This window comes from Varanus komodoensis, unplaced genomic scaffold, assembly GCF_004798865.1.
Source record: "Varanus komodoensis strain SLA01 unplaced genomic scaffold, ASM479886v1 scaffold1, whole genome shotgun sequence".
Taxonomy (NCBI): domain Eukaryota; kingdom Metazoa; phylum Chordata; class Lepidosauria; order Squamata; family Varanidae; genus Varanus; species Varanus komodoensis.
Window position 1 is genome coordinate 50,172,111 of NW_025335268.1, and position 17,919 is coordinate 50,190,029.

The 17,919-nt window shown below is 41.6% G+C and overlaps 1 protein-coding gene across 1 annotated transcript in view; it reads right to left on the reverse strand.

Moving 5' to 3' along the window:
• NCOA7 (nuclear receptor coactivator 7) overlaps nucleotides 1–13,401 on the reverse strand; it is an 81,378-nt gene extending 67,977 nt beyond the window's left edge. Inside the window, exon 1 of the mRNA XM_044419856.1 lies at nucleotides 13,039–13,401. The gene's annotated coding sequence lies outside the window, so the exon portion shown is untranslated. The remainder of the gene's footprint in view (nucleotides 1–13,038) is intronic.
• Nucleotides 13,402–17,919: the final 4,518 nt, after the last annotated feature.

Genomic DNA, 17,919 nt, shown 5'->3' on the forward strand with positions numbered 1-17,919 from the left:
TGCCTTCAAAAAGCACTCAAAAACTTCAGCTGGTACAACATGGAGATATTAGAATGATTACTGGGGCTCAATGCATTGATCACAGGCATCAGTTTTGTTCTCTCATTTGTCTTTGGCACAATTGTTGGCGATTACCTAAAATCCATAAAGTATGGGACCAGGATGGTTGCTTGGGAAGTACAATAGGGCCTTTTCTGTTGTGGCACCCTGTTTCTGAGAGGCCCACTGTGGACAAGGTAGCTCTGCTCCTCTTAATGTTGGACATTCTATTAAGGCTTTTAAAAAACCGCCTAGCGTTAGATTTGCAAACCAGAATACTTGTCACCATCTGCTAGTCTGATGTTTAGCATCTTCTCATATTAAATACATTTTCAATTAATCTTTTTGTCTGTTTCCATGATTTAGCAGAGCTGCTTTGGGTAGCCTTTCTAGGGCCAAATGAGCTCCCCATAATGTCTTTTGTAAGTAAGTAAATAAATAAATAAATTTAAATAAATAAATAAATAAATAGGCTAACATATTCACACACAATGCCATTAACTGAGGACCAAAATATTTAGAAGACAGGTGCCTGGATCTGTGCTTTTTCCTGCCACGTACAATGGGATCCCACTGTGTGCATGTGTACAATGGTGGAGGCAGCTCTACAGATGTGCAGGAGAATGTATGAAGCAGTCTTTCCACTAAAACAAGCTTCTCCAGCAAGAGCTTTAATGCCACAGGAGTGGATCGTTTGGCCGTTTGAGACTGGCAGATCCAGCTATTCAGAAGAACATGCAGCGCTTATACAGGGGGCTGACATTCTGGCACTCACTGGGTCCCAAAGGGAGGGTGTCGCTTTGTTCGGCTCATTCAGCTCATGAAGGCAGCAATTGTAAAGGAAGGGCGCAGCTCGCTTTCAGTCTTCCCTGCACTGCACACTGCAGTTGCGATACAGCTTTATTTAGCAGAACCCCAGTTTGGCCCAATTTTCACTCAGTCTATGCCAAGAAAAGAATCAGTAACTAGAGGCCAAAGACACGGGGACAGGATGCCCAGAACACTCACCACGTAGAGCCCACACGGGGGTGGGCAAACACTTCTCTATCTTCCACAGGTCAACAACATTTGGCGCACTTTGTCTCCTGATCATCAGCCCTGCATAGCCCAACCCTCCCACCCCAAAAGTATGTTGGACTTTATCTCCCACGATGGGCATAGCCTCTCCATGCTTCTAACACAGGCCATAAAACTGCCTGACCGGCATGGGGGCTTCCCACAGGGCGGCCGTGAACTGGCTGAAGAGCCAGCCTTCCAGCATACCCCAGTATGTGGCTAGCATGACTGGCCAGGGGCACTGCTTCCCAGCTGCCCCCCACAGTGAAGGGATCAGCACTGGCTATACAGTCATGTGTGCTTTTCCTCACACCTGTCCCACTCCAGGGCAAATTCCCCATATATTTGTTACATGAGCGGTTTGAGCAAGATGAAAACAAGCACGTAAGATTGCTCTGGCTTTGAAAACTGTTGCTCAAAAATATAATGTAACAGATGATGAGTGGGACAGAAGCAAGATGGTGGGGACTACAAAAATTAAAGGCCACTTGAAAGCAAAGCTAGTTAGCACTGGTTTTCAGTATCTGGCTCAGTAAAACAGTGAAAATATTTGGCTCTGTTTCTACCATGATTATTAAAGCTGAACCCAGGGGCAAAACAATCTATTTCTTTAGATGGAAAAGAGATCACTCCTCCTCCTCCTCCTCCTCCTCCATTACTTCTCCACTGAGATATACTGGCTCAGTCTTCCTTACTGAACTTATTTTCTCTTCAAGTTGTCTTCTTTGTCCTAATACTTTCTTATTGTGAAATGCTCACAGCTCAGTAACAGGGCACATACTTTACATGTATAATCTCCCAAGTTAAATCTCTTGCTTTCTACTCAATATTTCAAAGATCTGCTGCTAATCAAGGTAGGGGGACACTTGACTAGTTCAGGAAGGGATTGAGAAACCTGCGGTGTTCCAAAGTTGTTGAGTTACAACTTTGATGGTATATGTTAATTTGACATGCTGCCTGGGATGCGATTAGACAGATCCGAAGTTTCTTTGCTTCCTTGGGAAGGCCTCTGCAGCTAGGAGATATATTTATATATATATATAAAAAAATAAATGGTGGACTTACTATTTTAAGAAAAATGTATAATGTACCCCTGCATCAGTTACCAATAATCCTGAAGTAAAGAACACAAAGGAGCAGGAGGCAAAACTGTAAGATATCACCATGCAACTGCCAGGAACAAATCTCCCACCATCTTGTTAATTACACATTTTACTAATGTTTCAGTAAGTACACAAGAAAAGCCATGCTGGATCAGACCAAGAATTTGCATAGGACAAAGCGAGTGAAAACTTCAAAAACATTTATATAAGAAAAAGTGGTTAAAAAATTAAGGAAGAAGGAGAGCGGTTGGCTCAGATGATAGAGGTTCACAGCAGTAAGAAATTGGTATCCCTGTAATGGTTACTAACATGTATGAGAAGAAGGCAGAACAAGGAAGTATGGCATTGTAATTTTGTACAAGCTATTTATATTATATACAGGCTATGCAAAATCAGCTATAATAGAAGCTGACCTACTCTAAAACTTGCATGAATGAAGGATACCATGCTTATGAACAAGCAGCTAAACTTGTCAGAGTAATCAGCTCAGCATGCTGAACACACTGAAGGAGATAAATAAATATAATGACGACCTACCATTCCATTGCTAGTCCTTTATAGAGTAGACCTACTGAAATGAATGCTGGTGTGACTGTTACTCCTGAAGAGCATGGATTTGTGTTAGTCTGGTGTTTTAGCTTTGATCATTCTGCTTTGGGTTACCCTTCTAGATCAGCTTAGTGAGACAGTCTGGCCTCCTGGCAGCATTGCTCTCGGTTTTTTGACACTCAACCTCCCACATCACATTAAAGTGAGCACCTAACAGGAGAATGACTAACTTAAGTCTCATTCACTTCAATGGCTCTACCCCAAGTAGGCCTAACACTAGATATTACCTATAAATAGATTCAGTCCATCTAGATAGTTCCCAACTTTTTCTATGTCCCACACTCCTAGAAAATGTGTCACATATTTGCACCTCCTTCAAAAGTAATATCACATTTGAAGATGAATAAGTCAAATTTCTAATTATTGAACAAAAATTGAACCACATATAGTACTGAAGGCAAACAAATTGAACTCAAAAAATAAACTTTTAACTCAGTGCATAAAATTCAAATATAATTGAGCAATTAGAAAAAAACTGTAAACAGTAAGATCAATCCTAATTGTGAACATAAAATTTAATGACTACTTTGCTCCTGCTTCTCATTCACAATTTTGTCAAAATGTGATTTTTTTTTAATTTTTCTGATTGTGATCTGCATGTCTGCCTGTGGATTCAGGAAATTCCTAGATTTTGTCTTGATTGACAAAAGAGAACTGAATCAAAATGCAAACGAATAATACTTTTATTATTGGGATCTTTTTTAGTGAAAAATGACAAGATCAAACATTTCCACCTCCATTTTCAATTAACTATATTTAATTGGGTAGGAAAAGCAGAGGGCATCCTATACATGGGGGTGTCTTATACATGGAAACATACAGTACTATGGACCTAAAGCTGCACACACTCCCAAAATATAGACATAACTGCTGATCCATATCAAGAAGCCAGATCTAGCACTTTCCAATTGCACCAGGAGTAGCAGGTCTTTTGTAACACTGATGGGCCTCAGTTGCCCATTTGAAACCCAGCCACCACAAAACACTTGGTATGCATACATTCTCCTCTCAGTGCAGCTGAGCTCAGAAAGAAGAAAGACTGAGGGACTGGCAGAAGACACAATGAAGATTCAAGTACAGCCTAAGCACCTGACAACTGAAGGATAAAGCTAGTATCTAAGCTCTCTAAAGGAAACAGTTGGCATTTCTACCATGATTATTCCAGGCAATGAGATCAATGTCCTTATGAAACAGCCTAATCACATTCTGGCTAAAGGTCTCTTGGCTAACATACACTAGAATGACTAAGCAAGGGCCAGGATCAGGGTGACCTGCAATGTGGCAGCTCTCCAATATTGTATTGGAGAACTGCATCTCTGTAGTCAGCCCTGCAAATCTAATAGCCCTAGACTATTACAACTACAACTCCTAAAATGCATGCCACACTCTGCAATATCATTTCTCCCATTCATTGCACATTGAAGCTCTTTTCTCCAAACCATTTCCTGGATTTTGTCTGTACAAGAAGCTTCTTTATTCATCTCTCCACATACTGATTCCAAGTTTCTTCGCTCTTTCAGCGCTCAAGGAATTTACCGGTGCTTATTTGTTTCAATGATCCTTCCCACTACTCTGTAAAGGAGGACACTGTTGTGCCCATTTCAGAAATGCAGCACAGAGATCAAGAGTAAGTGAACAGCCATCAGCGCAGTGCTACCATCACCATAAAAGCTTGTACAGAGTTCCATCCAAGTTTCATGATGATGCACTTTGTCTAGCAGTGGAGCATACAGCCAGATTTCCTCTTGAATGCTTTCAGGAGCCTAGAAATCATTCTGCAGCTGGAGACCACAAATGAAGTCCTAGCACTACCATTACAGTTAGATTCTCATCTACATCCTTATCACAGAACTGGCACAGAGACATACAAGCAGCAATCCACAAGACAATGTAGTGACTCTCAACCCATCAGACTCTCACCCTGCAATGTAGTGACTCTCACCCTGCAAGCCTTTGTGGTGCTGTTTGGGTTACTCAGTGGGTGGAGGGAGCTGGAGGAAGATTTCAGAAAATGGAAAAAAAGGACACTTTGTTTTTGTTTTTCCCCTCTTCCAAAGCCTTCCCTAGCTTTGCTATTTAATGCTAGAAAGCTCTCCTTTGTTTCTGGCTGCCAGCTGAGAACCTAAGTGCTTTATCACTATGCTTCTGAAGAAGAAACATAAGAAAAAAGGCTCTTCTCTTTCTACACCCCAAATCTAACCATATAGTATCAGGAGAGATGTTGTAGCTTTATCCTGTAGCTTGGTCCCCTACCCACCACACACACTCCCCCCAAGCTGGTGCCCTCTGAATGAGTTGGATTACAGCCCCCATCGCTCCTAACCATTAACTGTGCTGGCTGCAGATAATGGGAGATACAGTCCAGCAAATGCGGAGGAAAGGCAGATTGATGCATAAATAGCATGACGCATCTTAAAGTAGGAGTCAGCTCTGTTTGGTTTGGAAGGTAAGAGGGGTATTCAGTTTGAAATCGACTTCATATCATTAAGCAGCATTTCCCAAGCTGAAAGCAGTATTCTAACTTTGCTTGTATCTTTTGCTATTGACTTCTGCAATATTCTACTTCTATAGCACAAAAAACAGCCTAGCTGGTCAGGTTTGACATAATAAGGAGTTTTTTTAGGATGTGTTTTGTCCTGATCTCTTTGGAAAGAGGGGGGATGAACTGGCTCATGACATGGCACTCATGCAAGTAAATGAAGCCACAGGGGACTGCTCTGATGTGCCACCAGGCCCACTGAGAGGGCATCTGGCTGGGGCAAATGTTAACAAGGCAGGTTTTCCCTTTGCAAATTGCTCCTGGTTGAGCCTTGTTCTTCTCTCTGTTTGCTAATTTTATATTTAAAAATGCTTCCCATTCACTTCGTCCAGAGCAGCCTTAGGGGTCTGTGCTACAGTATTATCATTATTAAAACAAAAATAACATCTACACAAGCTTGACTACTGAAACTCAGGTCTCCAGTTCTAGGTTCATTATCTGAATATCTGTCAATGCAAACCTATGGAACACCAACTATAGCTATTTCAGGCAAACCACTCAATTGTGTTTTTCCTGGCATGGGGGACCTCTAACAGCAACCCTTATTTGAGGATCAGGTGATTTTTTTTTTTTTAGGCTGAATTTTTTTATTTAAATAAAAACATACTAAAGGGGTAACAAGAGTAGAGAAGGTTATGGGGGCAGGGGGCACAGCGCTAGCTCTGTTCCCATATGGCTTACACCAGCTTCTCCATATTTTACTAATCTCTCTACTGGAGCAGCCTTTTCTACCTATGGGTACTCTCCATGCAATTAAGAACCCTGGAAGATCGGGGTTCTTAATAGTGTGAGGAGCCTCAACCAAGTGGAAATGCTCCCCGGTCAAGAAATTGGCGTAAGGCACAGGACGTCAGGGGCATGGCCCCACAACGCTTTTTAACAGTACCTTTTCACTGTTGTAATGCCTGAACAGGGATAAAAGGGACCTTTTTATTTAAAACTTATTTTAATTGTTAATTTATTGTATTTATAGGATTTAAAAATTTTTAAGCCGAGATGTCACAGGGGTTTTTAATTTAATTGTATAATTGTTATATTTATATATTTTATTTATGTTGTGAGCCGCCCCGAGGCTTTGTTGCAATGGGGGCGGCATAGAAGTGTTTTAAATAATAATAATAATAATAATAATAATAATAATAATAATAATAATAATAAAAAAAACAGTGCTCAGGATTTCAATCAGCCACCATGCCCTCTACCGGGAGAGTCCGTTCCAAGACTCTGCCCAGCCCTCAGCCCAAATTTTCCATTTCCACCCTTCCAACAGTCATGCTGCATTTCCAGTACACTGAGCATGCTTGGCCCACATGTAGGTTTTTTGCATCTGCTCCCCTTATCTTTCCCCCACACTTAAAATTAATTGAACTCTTACAAAGCTTGGAGTTCCTCTGCGCCTGCTGATACCTCCCTTATGTTCATGGATGGTGCCATTTTGGCTAAATAATATCCCACATTTAGAGAATGAGAAGATGGTACTGTATAAAAGTAATTCCTTCTGACATACAACCTGTTTCAGCCAGACATACTGTAGCAATATGCCTGAACAACTGTTATCATTTGTTGCCACATTCAGAAAATAGGTTTAACCTGACAATATATTTTTTAAAAATCAGACAAACCAGCAATCAAATGTATCCAATAAAGAGTTAAACATCAGGTATAGCAAAATGAACTTTATGATGCTACTTTTCTTTCCTAGTTGTATAAGCAAACCAGGAATGGCACTAAACATTTGTCAAGTTGCCAGAAAGAGGGCAATAAAAAAGGGAATTACAGCCGACACAGTTGAACATTTTATAACACTACAGCAATAAACTAGGAAAAGTTGCATCTACTGAACTTTCCCCTTCAGCACATGGAAACCCTTAACCCCTGAGCTACTACTCAGTCTTCTGCATGCTATTGCATGGGTCTCACAATGACACCACAATTCTACAAAAGTTGCGTGCTTGCAAGTGACGTTGCATTGTCATGCTTAGAGTTGATCAGCCTATTACACTGAATCACAGTTTCCTTAAACAATGACAAAGATGTTTTTAAATAAATAACAATCGGCCAAGCCACAGACCAGGGGATGATATCATGGATCCAACCAGATGTTAAAAAACAGGATACAACTTAATCATAGTTAAGCATTATATCACGCAAACCATTGTTAGGAATGTTTCATAACCTCTCTACTTGTTAGGTGGTATGTCTCTCCAAGTTCTTATTTTAAGTGTCCACTGACATTTACCATATATACCACCTTCCTTTAGCTGCAGTGAATATATCAACTTCACCCCTACCTGGATAGACAGATCTTGGCCACAGTTGCTAATGAACTGGTAAGATCCAGAACAGATTATTAGAATGCACTTTAGGTGGGGCTACCTTTGAAGGAAACTCAAATACCTAATGAGAAGGAACAACTCATTGGAGAAGACCCTGATGCCGGGAATGATTGACGGCAAAAGGAGAAGGGGACGGCAGAGAATGAGGTGGCTGGATGGAATCACTGGGGCAGTGGGTGTGAGCTTGGGTGGACTCTGAGGGATGGTGGAGGACAGGAGAGCCTGGAGGAATGTTGTCCATGAGTTGAGATGGGTCGGGCACGACTTTGCAACTAAGCAACGACAAGCCTTTGAAGATGGTCCTACACATTCAACTGGTACAAAATCAGGCAGTGTGCTTAGCAGCAGGTGTTAGTTTGCGGACCCACATAACTCTGGTTTTATACAAGTTACATTGGTTGCCAGTTGAAGCCTGGGCCCAATTTAAAGAGCTTGTCTTGACATATAAAGTCCTAAATGGCTTAGATACCTAAAGGACCACCTTCTCCCATATATCCCTAACCTGCCCATTAAGATCTGGGCAAGAGGTCCTTCTAAAAGAGCCGTACCTCAAGGAGGTGAGAAGGGCAGCAAACAGAAGGACCTTCTCAGTGATTGTCCCCAGTTTAAGGAACAGGCTCCCCACAGAAATTCACCCGGCACCAACTTTGTTTTATTTCCGGCAGCAGGAAAAAACATTTCTCTTTCCAGATATTTGAACTGGAATAATTGATTTTAACAACTGTCTTTAAGTATTTATATACTGAATTATATGGTTGTTCTCCTCAATTGTTACATTCTTAAATGGCCATTGCTATATTATTGTTGTTGTTGTACATGATATGATAGTTTTATTGTTTTAATAGCTGCAATCTTGATTACTGTTGTAAGTCACTTAGAGATTCCTATTGGAATAGTTAGTGGCATACAGGTACAATAAATAAATAAATAAATAAAATGACTTGAGTATACAATGTGGCCAATATTTTGAGCTGGTCTTTTTGGTGTTTGTCATATGTCAGACATATAAGATGACCTCCAATTTTACTTTGCTATTTCTGGTTTAAAGAAATTTAAGAATTTCTTAAATGCCAGTATATACAGTTACATGTCTAGCAAAAGCAGCAAATATTTCTAGGAAAAAAACACAGCTATCTCTAGAATCTTCAAAGCCATTGAAGGACAAAACTTGTGAAACCTGGCCAGTGCTGAGACTTCATCTGGCATATATGATGACCACCAAGTTTTGGCTTCCTTCTGGTTTCAAGGGTTGTCTTGTAAGCCAGTATATATGGTATGGTATACCTCATTCAGCAAATAAAAACATTTTTTGGATGGTGTATTTTGGACCTTGGTGTATTTTGGATTACTTCAACAAACCATACTTAGCATTAACTCTGCACAAGGATTATAACAGTACGAGCCTTAACTATGCAAGCAGTCACATACTTAACTCTCTGCCACCGTGTTATGAAAAGTCTTTCAGATTCAATATAGAAAAGAACACCCTTTAAAATCCCAGGAAAATCTTCACTTTGACTTACTTCTACTCTCACTTCTCTGTGTTTGCTTAAATGATCATTCAAGTTTCAGTTTTGGATTTGTTTTAGTTTCTACAGGCACTGCTTTAAAAGGATGTAAATATTTGCTCAAACATTACATTCTGAAGACTTTCTTCAAATTATGGTTGAAGTATACACATAAACCACCATTTTAAACAGATACAAAATCAATTAGTTTGCAAATATTGACCCTTTTTAGAAAAAAAAACTCCAGTCAATTTACTATAAATATGTTATAATGCAAGCACAGGAATAGCAGCACAGAAACATATTTCACAATGATTATCTATACCCATGTATTTACTCCAAAATATTACTTGAAAGGTAAAGCACTGTTAAAACCAAAGCCATATGAAAAGAGGTACCAAAGCATTTGTCTTCCCTACATTCTAGAAAACCATTTTCTCAAATCTATAACTACAATAAAGGCTATCAAATTCTGTTGCATAGTTGGATTTTATAGCATACAAAATCAAGTGTGTGTGTGTACTTGAGCTAACTCAATGGGACTTCACAAAAATTTTAATTGACATCCATTTTGTTCTTCCTCTCTTTACATGCATCATGGTTAACAACTAACTTGATACTGTTTCCAAGAAAACAATATTATCCTAGCCCATATTTTCCATAAAGAATTTTAATAAACAAGGCATCATGTTAAGGCTGCAATCCCATGCATGCTTACTGAAACTCAGTGGAAATTCCAGGCAAAGAAAAACATAAATGCACAGAAAGGAGTTACGAATATGACTTAGGAGTTATGAGATGCAGAAAGAAAAAGTGCAGAGTCCTGTTTTTGTAATTAATATTGCATTGCTTATTTTACTTCGCAGCATTACTGGAACCTCCTTATTATCCATTCCTCTATTTTTCCTTTCATTTAAATTCAGCTTTTAAATATTGTGGATAAAGTTAGGATACACTCAGACAAGGCATTTTTGCAATTGCCCGCCTCAAAGCTGGAACCATTCAAGAACCTCTACCATTTACAATCCTCTTGTTTTCCCACCACTTCTTGAATCTTTTTTCTCCCCACAAAAAGTAATTAAGGGAATAATCCTATTTTCCCTATACGTGGTCTGAGGGATCCTTTCTCAGCTGCTAGCTTGGTGACAGTGCTCCAACCTCAGAGCTGGAAATCCAAGCATAGATTGTCTTGCTCCTCCAACAGACTTGCCCAGCCTCCTACCCTTGAGATATTTTATACTGCAGATGGCATGGAAGGAAGCACAAATGACCTTGGAAGGGAGGAAAGAGGGGAAGTAGAGAGAGAAAGGTGAGGAAGAGGGGGAGAGGAGAGACACTTCAAAAGAAGCTGGCCAGGAGCAGGGAACCAGGCCACACTGGGTACTCCTCCCGTCTGGGGGGGGGGGAGGGATTATGGCAATTTCTTATTATTATTGATATTATTCATTCTGTTATGTATCATATTGTGTTACGCACTGATATTACGTATTGCATCATGCATTATACTGTTGTATTAAGGTTTCTTTTTGTATCGCTTACTGTTAAATATTGTACAGCCTGAGTGGGTTGCTCAAATGTATTATTGTGTTTTTATGGAATATGGGTTTTGTTTTGTTTTTGTTCTATTGTAAGCTGCCCAGAGATCCCTATGGGCTATGGGGCAGCATACAAATGCAATAATAAATGAAATGGCAGCCAGGCAGCCACTCCAGTCTCTTTCTTTCCCTCTCGAGAAAATGTTACTGGACTACTGAGGTCAAAAATGCAGAGCAGGAGCAGTGGGGAGGCAACCATCACCACTGTCACTCCTTCTGCTCTGTACTGGCTGAGCATAAACCTCTGGTCTGGAGGCTCCTTCTTCTCTCCACTGGATAGCACCCTAGGAAGGGGAAGAGGGAACACGTGTACAGCACTTTTTGAGCATTAGGATGTCACTTATGAACTGGCTGGCTTAACCCAGCCTTCTCCAACCTCATGTCTTGTGGTTGTCAACGCCCATGAGCTGGAGCCAGCATGGCCAAAATCCTAGGAGTTGCAGTACAAAACCTCTGCTGGGTAGCAGGTTGAGGAAGTCTGTTCTATCCTGTGCAAGAAAAGTTACTCAGGAGAAGGTATGAGAAGAGGCAGCTTGATTTGCTGAGGAGCTGAATAAAAATTAGGGCCTCTTATTCACCTTTCATAATGGAAATTGTATATGCACATGATTGATTAGAAAGAAGGGATATTAATTTGCATTATTACTGCAGGGCTATGACCTTCAAACTGCATTTTTTAAGCTCCAATTTGTTATTACAGTCTTTTTGGTTTGGAACTAAAGTTGTCTGGAGAGGAGTAACTCTGAAGTATCCAGCGTTGTAGAATGCAATCCAAAGCAAGTTCAGACCAAAAAATAAAACCCTACAGTTCTCAGTACTCCCCAACCAGCCTGAATGGTTGAAAAATATTGGGATTTGTATGTCTTCTTTAAAGGATTGTGCCCTGTGACCCAAAGGGACATTTCAAGTGGTTGACTACAATATTTTGAAAACATGAATTACATTCTCGTGTTCAACAGACTATTTATGTACTTATCTCTACAGAGCCAATTGCTTTGTCTAACTGTGGTTCAAGCTAATTTTTTTGCAGGGCCAATCTTTGCAGGTTTCTTCTAAAACAGGAAGAGATTAGTCTGTAAGCCTTCAAGTGCTAAAAATGCAAGCATCATCTATCTACTTGCTTAATACTGAACTTTTTAGTGCAATACTATGTCATCCTCTACAACTCGTATTTGTTTATGTGCAAGGCCAGTGGCATGCTCTAAGCAAATTATGTTTTTACAAGCAACCCAGATGGGAGGAGGGGTCACTTGGAATTGCAAGAATCCTTATGATGAGAATCCAAAAATGGTTCATTTGTTTTTGAAGGTATGTTTTGATGTATGTTATGTAACAAATTCACTGGTCTGCTCTAAATTATACATAACTCAAAGTTTCGCTTAACATGCTAAAATATCTGCTAGAGCTATCTCACTTTCATTTATGCATCACTGCAGCAGATTTTCAATCCACATTATTGATTGAATCTTTAAACAAAAAACCACTATTGCCAAAACGATTCCCAAAATATGGGAGCCATGATTATTCCCGTGTTTCCTCGTCCTCCTCAAGTGATAAATCAGGCATTCTGGCTGGACTGAAGGTAAACATTCCCTGACCTAGGAGAATTAAGGACGGAAGGACCGCAATCGCTTTGTATACGATTACAAGCTTGCAAGAGAAGGTGGGCGTGCGGATTGCATCCAGCATGACCGATGGGCAAGAAATGGGTTTTTACACCTATGCATGTTGCTCTTTCAGTCAGATAGTCCTATCACAAGGGAAAGGATCCGGCCTCCTGAAATGCCACGGAGAGGACTCGCTCTCCATAAAATGTGGCAATTAAGATGCCAGCGCAGTAAGTGAGGAAGTGAACAAACCGCGCAGAAGGAGCGTAGATTAGCCACACCCATATCCGTGAATTTGCACAGCTGAGCCCTGGGAGGCACCCCAAAGCTAATGCCTGAAGCTGCCTCCTCTGACAGCCAAGTCCAAGCAAACAAGCTTTGCAGAGGCGCTTCCTCCGCCTCCGGTCTGTCCGCCCCCGCCTCTTCCCTTCCCTGATGTATTGTGCGGTGCACGGGAGGGGGAGGCCGACAGACAGGCAGGCAGAGAGCCTTTCTACGAGCAGAAAAGCTCAGCTATTCTCTGCCCCGCAACCTCCTAGTTCTTCCGGCTGCTCCCCAGAGGAGCTGATGGGGTTTCGGTACGTCTTTCCCCCCGAAGGCGCACTGTTAATGCCGCGTTCGCTTCCTTCGCGGCAAAGAAACCCACCTGAAGAGAAGGTGGGTGGGCGGTCCGGATCTTCTCAGCCCAGGCGGGTCGGGCGTCTCTGGCCGCCGGGCTGCTTCTCCGCAAGGATGCCCACAGGAGAGCCTTCCATGGTCCCCAGAAACAGGCTGGCAGCGGCTGAGCAGACGAGCCGGAGCGCCGGGCGGGAAAGGGCAGCCGCGCCGAAGCAGAAGCCTTCAGCAGCGCTCGGGCGGCTGCAGCTGCGGCAGCGTGGCCGGCCCTCCGGAGCTCCCCGCCGCCCGCTGGCCACGCAAGGGCGACTGCCGCAGCGCCAGCATGGTCCTCGGCGCGGAGACGCAGCCCTGCGCGCACACGAGCACAACAAACAGCCTTCCCCGCGGGCTCGGCCGACAAAGCCCGGCAGGGGACGCTTCGCGGCGGCCGCGCTCGCTCGCTCGCCCCGCCTCCCCCTGCCCGCCGAGCCCGGCTCCGCCCACCGCGCCTCGCCGTGTGGCCGGCCAGGCGCGGTGCCTTCCGCCGGGGAGCGAGCGTCGGCCGCTGCCGGAGCTTGGCGGCCGGGTTTCGCTAGCCACCTCGCCTCCTCTTTTCACCCCGAAAGCCGAACGATACGTCAGTCTGTATCTAAACTCCGTGCAACTATAGTACCTACTGCATCTTCATTGTCGGCTTTTATGCTGACACCGCAATCCTATTTCAGTTTAGGCAGAAAAAGGGCCTGCCATTTCCAGAAAAGGTGGCTGGGGCATGCTGGAAGTTATAGGCCTGTTTGTTTGTTTAAACTAGCTCAACGTTATGGCCTAAGCCACTTTGTGTAGTTACAGCTTCCTAGTAGCCAATCCACAGTTTGGCTAAGGCTTATTTGTAGCAAATTCTGTAACATTTTTCATATGGCTACTTTTTCTTGACCCAGATAAGCCTTGGCTGCAAAATCTACAGGAAGTACCATTTTCAAAAGCACTTATTTTTGTGCACCACTTAAAGAAAAAGGGAGAAAGTTATTCTCTTTACTCTTTTATTGAAGGAGTGCTGAACTTTGCTGGTAAAACCGTACCTGTTGAATTCCTGCATGTGTAGCTGTTAAAGTCACAAAGCCATACAATTGTATCCTCCTTACAGTAGACCCATGGAAATCAATGAGACTTCAAATAGATTCAACCCATCATCAATGTATTTGATTATGGAAAATTTAAAAAGTGAGGCAAATTATATATCTGGTTTGGTTTCACATTGCAATTCTTAGGATTGTCTCCAAAACCGCTGGGACATTGGGACAAACAGCATGGAAGGCATTCTGGTTTTAGTTAACAATTCTGGTGGTTCACAGATGTGTGACTCTAGAATCTCTTAATTGTTTATGGGTTAAAGCAATCTAGAGTTCACTTGCTTATCTATGCAATTCCCTGGCTGGACAATCCAAGAATTGCTACCTTGTCATGCAAACTGCTCAAAACAACTTCTAGGGCTGGGAAGTGACATTGGAAACCCATTCGAAGGTTGAACCTTTGTTTTTCCTGTTGTAGCTAGTTTTTGCTGCAAGATACAGTACCCAAATAACTCAACCTAATTCAAACTCTAATAAGATAAAATAGTATATCAGAAGTCAGCAAAGGATTGGTGTTGGAAGTTTATGAAGGACCTTGAGAAAGGGAGGTGAGGAGAACTTTTTGAGATGGTCTGCTTGATATTTCCCCTTCATTTCCATTCTGTGCATCTGAACTGTTCTGTGTCTTTGTGTTTCATGTAGGCCCTTTTTCTGTCTAAAAATACGTAGGGTTTCACCTTCCATCTAAAAATAGATGCAACCCATACTTTGAAATGGGGGCAAGGAGAGAATCCATTAGCATCTTAGGGCACAATCCTATGGAAGTTTAGACAGGAAAACCATCCTGCATCAGAGTTGGAAGCTTTTTTCCCCCTGTGTAAACTTACATAGAATTATACCTTTATATATCCAGTGTCCAGACAATTTTTAGCATAGTTTATGGCAGCACCCATACAGAAGAGAGAGCTATCTACAGATTTCACAGAAAGAGACCAATCACACAGAAACACACAGATAAGGAGAAATGTCATTCAAAGAGAAAACTTTCCCCATTGAAAACTGAAACATATATAATTAATATGAAGGCCCATGGACTCATTTTCTCCCACATTAGAGATGTGACTAAGGAGCTGCCAATGCTTGTAATGCCTGCTTTCACATATCCCTTCCCATCTATGTGGGAACAAAAGATAACAACAAGCTGAGCTTTGAAAAAAATAGCATCAGGCTTTGGAAAGGAGACTCAAGAATTTTGAGGCCCAGATAGTTTTCATCCATCCTTCCCATACTTGGAAGAGGAATAGAAGGGGAAAGAAAAATGCTCCAAGTGAATGCCTGGCTACCAAAGTAGTGCTGACACAAGAGATTTGGATTCTGGAACCACAGGCTACACTTCCTGGCAGAGGGACAGCTGCCAAGGATGGGTTGCACCTTACAAGGACTGGCACAAATGATTTTGGCCACAGCATGAAGAAATTCATCAAGAGGGCTTTAAATCGAATCCTAGAGAAGTGAACTTGGAGCTAAAAATGGACAAAAGCTTATGCCCCACAACAGAGAGAACAACTCTAAAAGCACCCAATAATATTCTTCCAAAAAGGAAGAGGAAAGCGAGCATGCAGTCTTCAATGTCTATATACTAATGCCTCGAGCATGGGAATCAAACAGCATGAATTTTAACTCTTAATACAGGAGGATGGAATATGACCTGATTTGATGGGATAATTTCGTGACTGGAATTCAGCAACTGAAGGATATAATCTGTTGAAGAAGAACAGAAGAAACAGAATGGAAAGCAGCAACATGTTATAAGTTGAAAATAACAGAAGTACAAGGGGTTTTGCTCAGTAGCCCCACTGGCAACACCTGGATTAAAATAAAAGGAGCAAAGAATAAAGGAACATGGTGAACAGAGTCTAATATTGACTACCCAGTCAAGGAAAAGATGAGGATGTAACTTTTAAAGAGCTGTGTTTCAATGAAGCATGATGCAATAGCAACAGGGGACTTTAATTTCACTGATACTTGTTGAGAGAGCAATCTGCCAAATGTAGCCTCTCCAAGAAATTCTGACTTGTAATTTCATCCTTCAAAAAGTGGATGAAGGAACTAGTGGATCAATTTGACTTTATGCTAATCAACAAGGATCGCCTATCCGATAAAGTGGCAAGAACAGGAACTCTGGGGAAAGTAACCAGTAACTCTCAGAACTACTTTCTATTTTTATTTAGTTACAGTGGTACCTCAGCTCACAAACGCCTCAGTTCACAACAAATCAGGTCACGAACAGAAATTTCAGAAACATTTTGCCTCAGGTCACAAACTCCGCATTGGGTGATGCGTCTTCCCTGCAAGAGTGCAACCGCGATCGCGCCAGCCTTCCCTGCTGTGATAGCAGTTGTGCTTGTGCAGGAAAGATGGGCTTGATTGCGGTCGTGCTCAGGGTAAGGGGAGATGGCCGCGATCTTTGTTGTTCTTTGTCACTTTGTTTCAAATTTTGGTGATAAAAAATGGTTACAGAACGGACTGACCTTATTTACATTGAACCTTATGGGGAAATTTGACTTGGGTCACTACCAATTTTGGTTGTGACCAGAGTTGTGAAACAGATTAAGTTGATGAGCCAAGGTACCACTGTAGTTAGTTACTTAGTTGGTTAGTTAACACTTTTGCATATCATCACAATAGCCACATGACTCTCTGGACTCATGTGGAGAAAAACTATCAACAAAATTCAATAACATTGTCTAGTGATTTTGAGAAGCCATGGAAGAGGTATGAACTGTCAGAAAAGTGGAAGAGTGCTAATGTTGTCTCTATTTTCAAAAGAGCATGAGAAGAACACTGGGAAACATAGACCAGTTAGTCTGTCATCAATTCATGAGAAAATTCTGAAACAGATAATAAAGTAATCAGTCTGCAAGCACGTTGAAAATAATGCAGTAATTATTAGAAGTCAACATGTCAAATCCTGCCAGACTAATCTCATCTCAATTTTTGATCAGGTAACCTGTAGGAATGCAGTGGACATAATATCTATTGACTTCAGTAAAGCTTGTGACAAAGCACCCCATGAAGTCCTGCTTAGCAAACTAGCTAAAAGTGACTTGGAACAAAGTGGATTCTATTAGGCAGATCCACAGAATAACAATCAAGGAGTGCTTATCAATGGCACCTTCTCTAAACAGAGAGAGGTCACAACAAGCGGAGTGCAGCAAGGTTCAGTCCTGAGCCCCATGCTCGTTCCCATTTTTATTAATGATTTGGATGAGGAAGCACAGGGAACGCTTTTCAGAAATGCAAATGACACAAAATTGGGTGGAATAGCTAACACCCTGGAAGACAGAAACAATTCAAAGTGATCTTGATAGTGCTGGTTTGAAAACAACAGATTTAAATTTGGTAATGCACAGATCTGCACCTAAGAAAAGGATACCAAATATATAGTTACCAAATATATAGTTACCAGATAGAGGATACTTGGCTCAACAACATAAGTGAGAAGGATCTTGGAATTGTTATAGATGACAAGCTGAATGTGAACTAACTGTAATGCAGCTGCAAAAAGGCAAATGCTATATTGGGCTGTATTAATAAAAGTATCACTTCCAAATCATATCAAGTACTAATTGCTCTCTATTCAGTACTGGTTAGGCCTCATCTTGATCACTATGTCTTAAACTGGGCACCATAGTTTCAGAAAGATGCAGACAAACTTTAAAAGTTTCAGAAGAGGACAACAAGGATGATCCGGGAATGGAAACAACACTCATGAAAAGAGATTGAAAGAATTGGACATGGAAAAAAGAAGACTGAGGAGAGATATAATAGCACTCTTCAAGTGCATGAAAGGATATTCC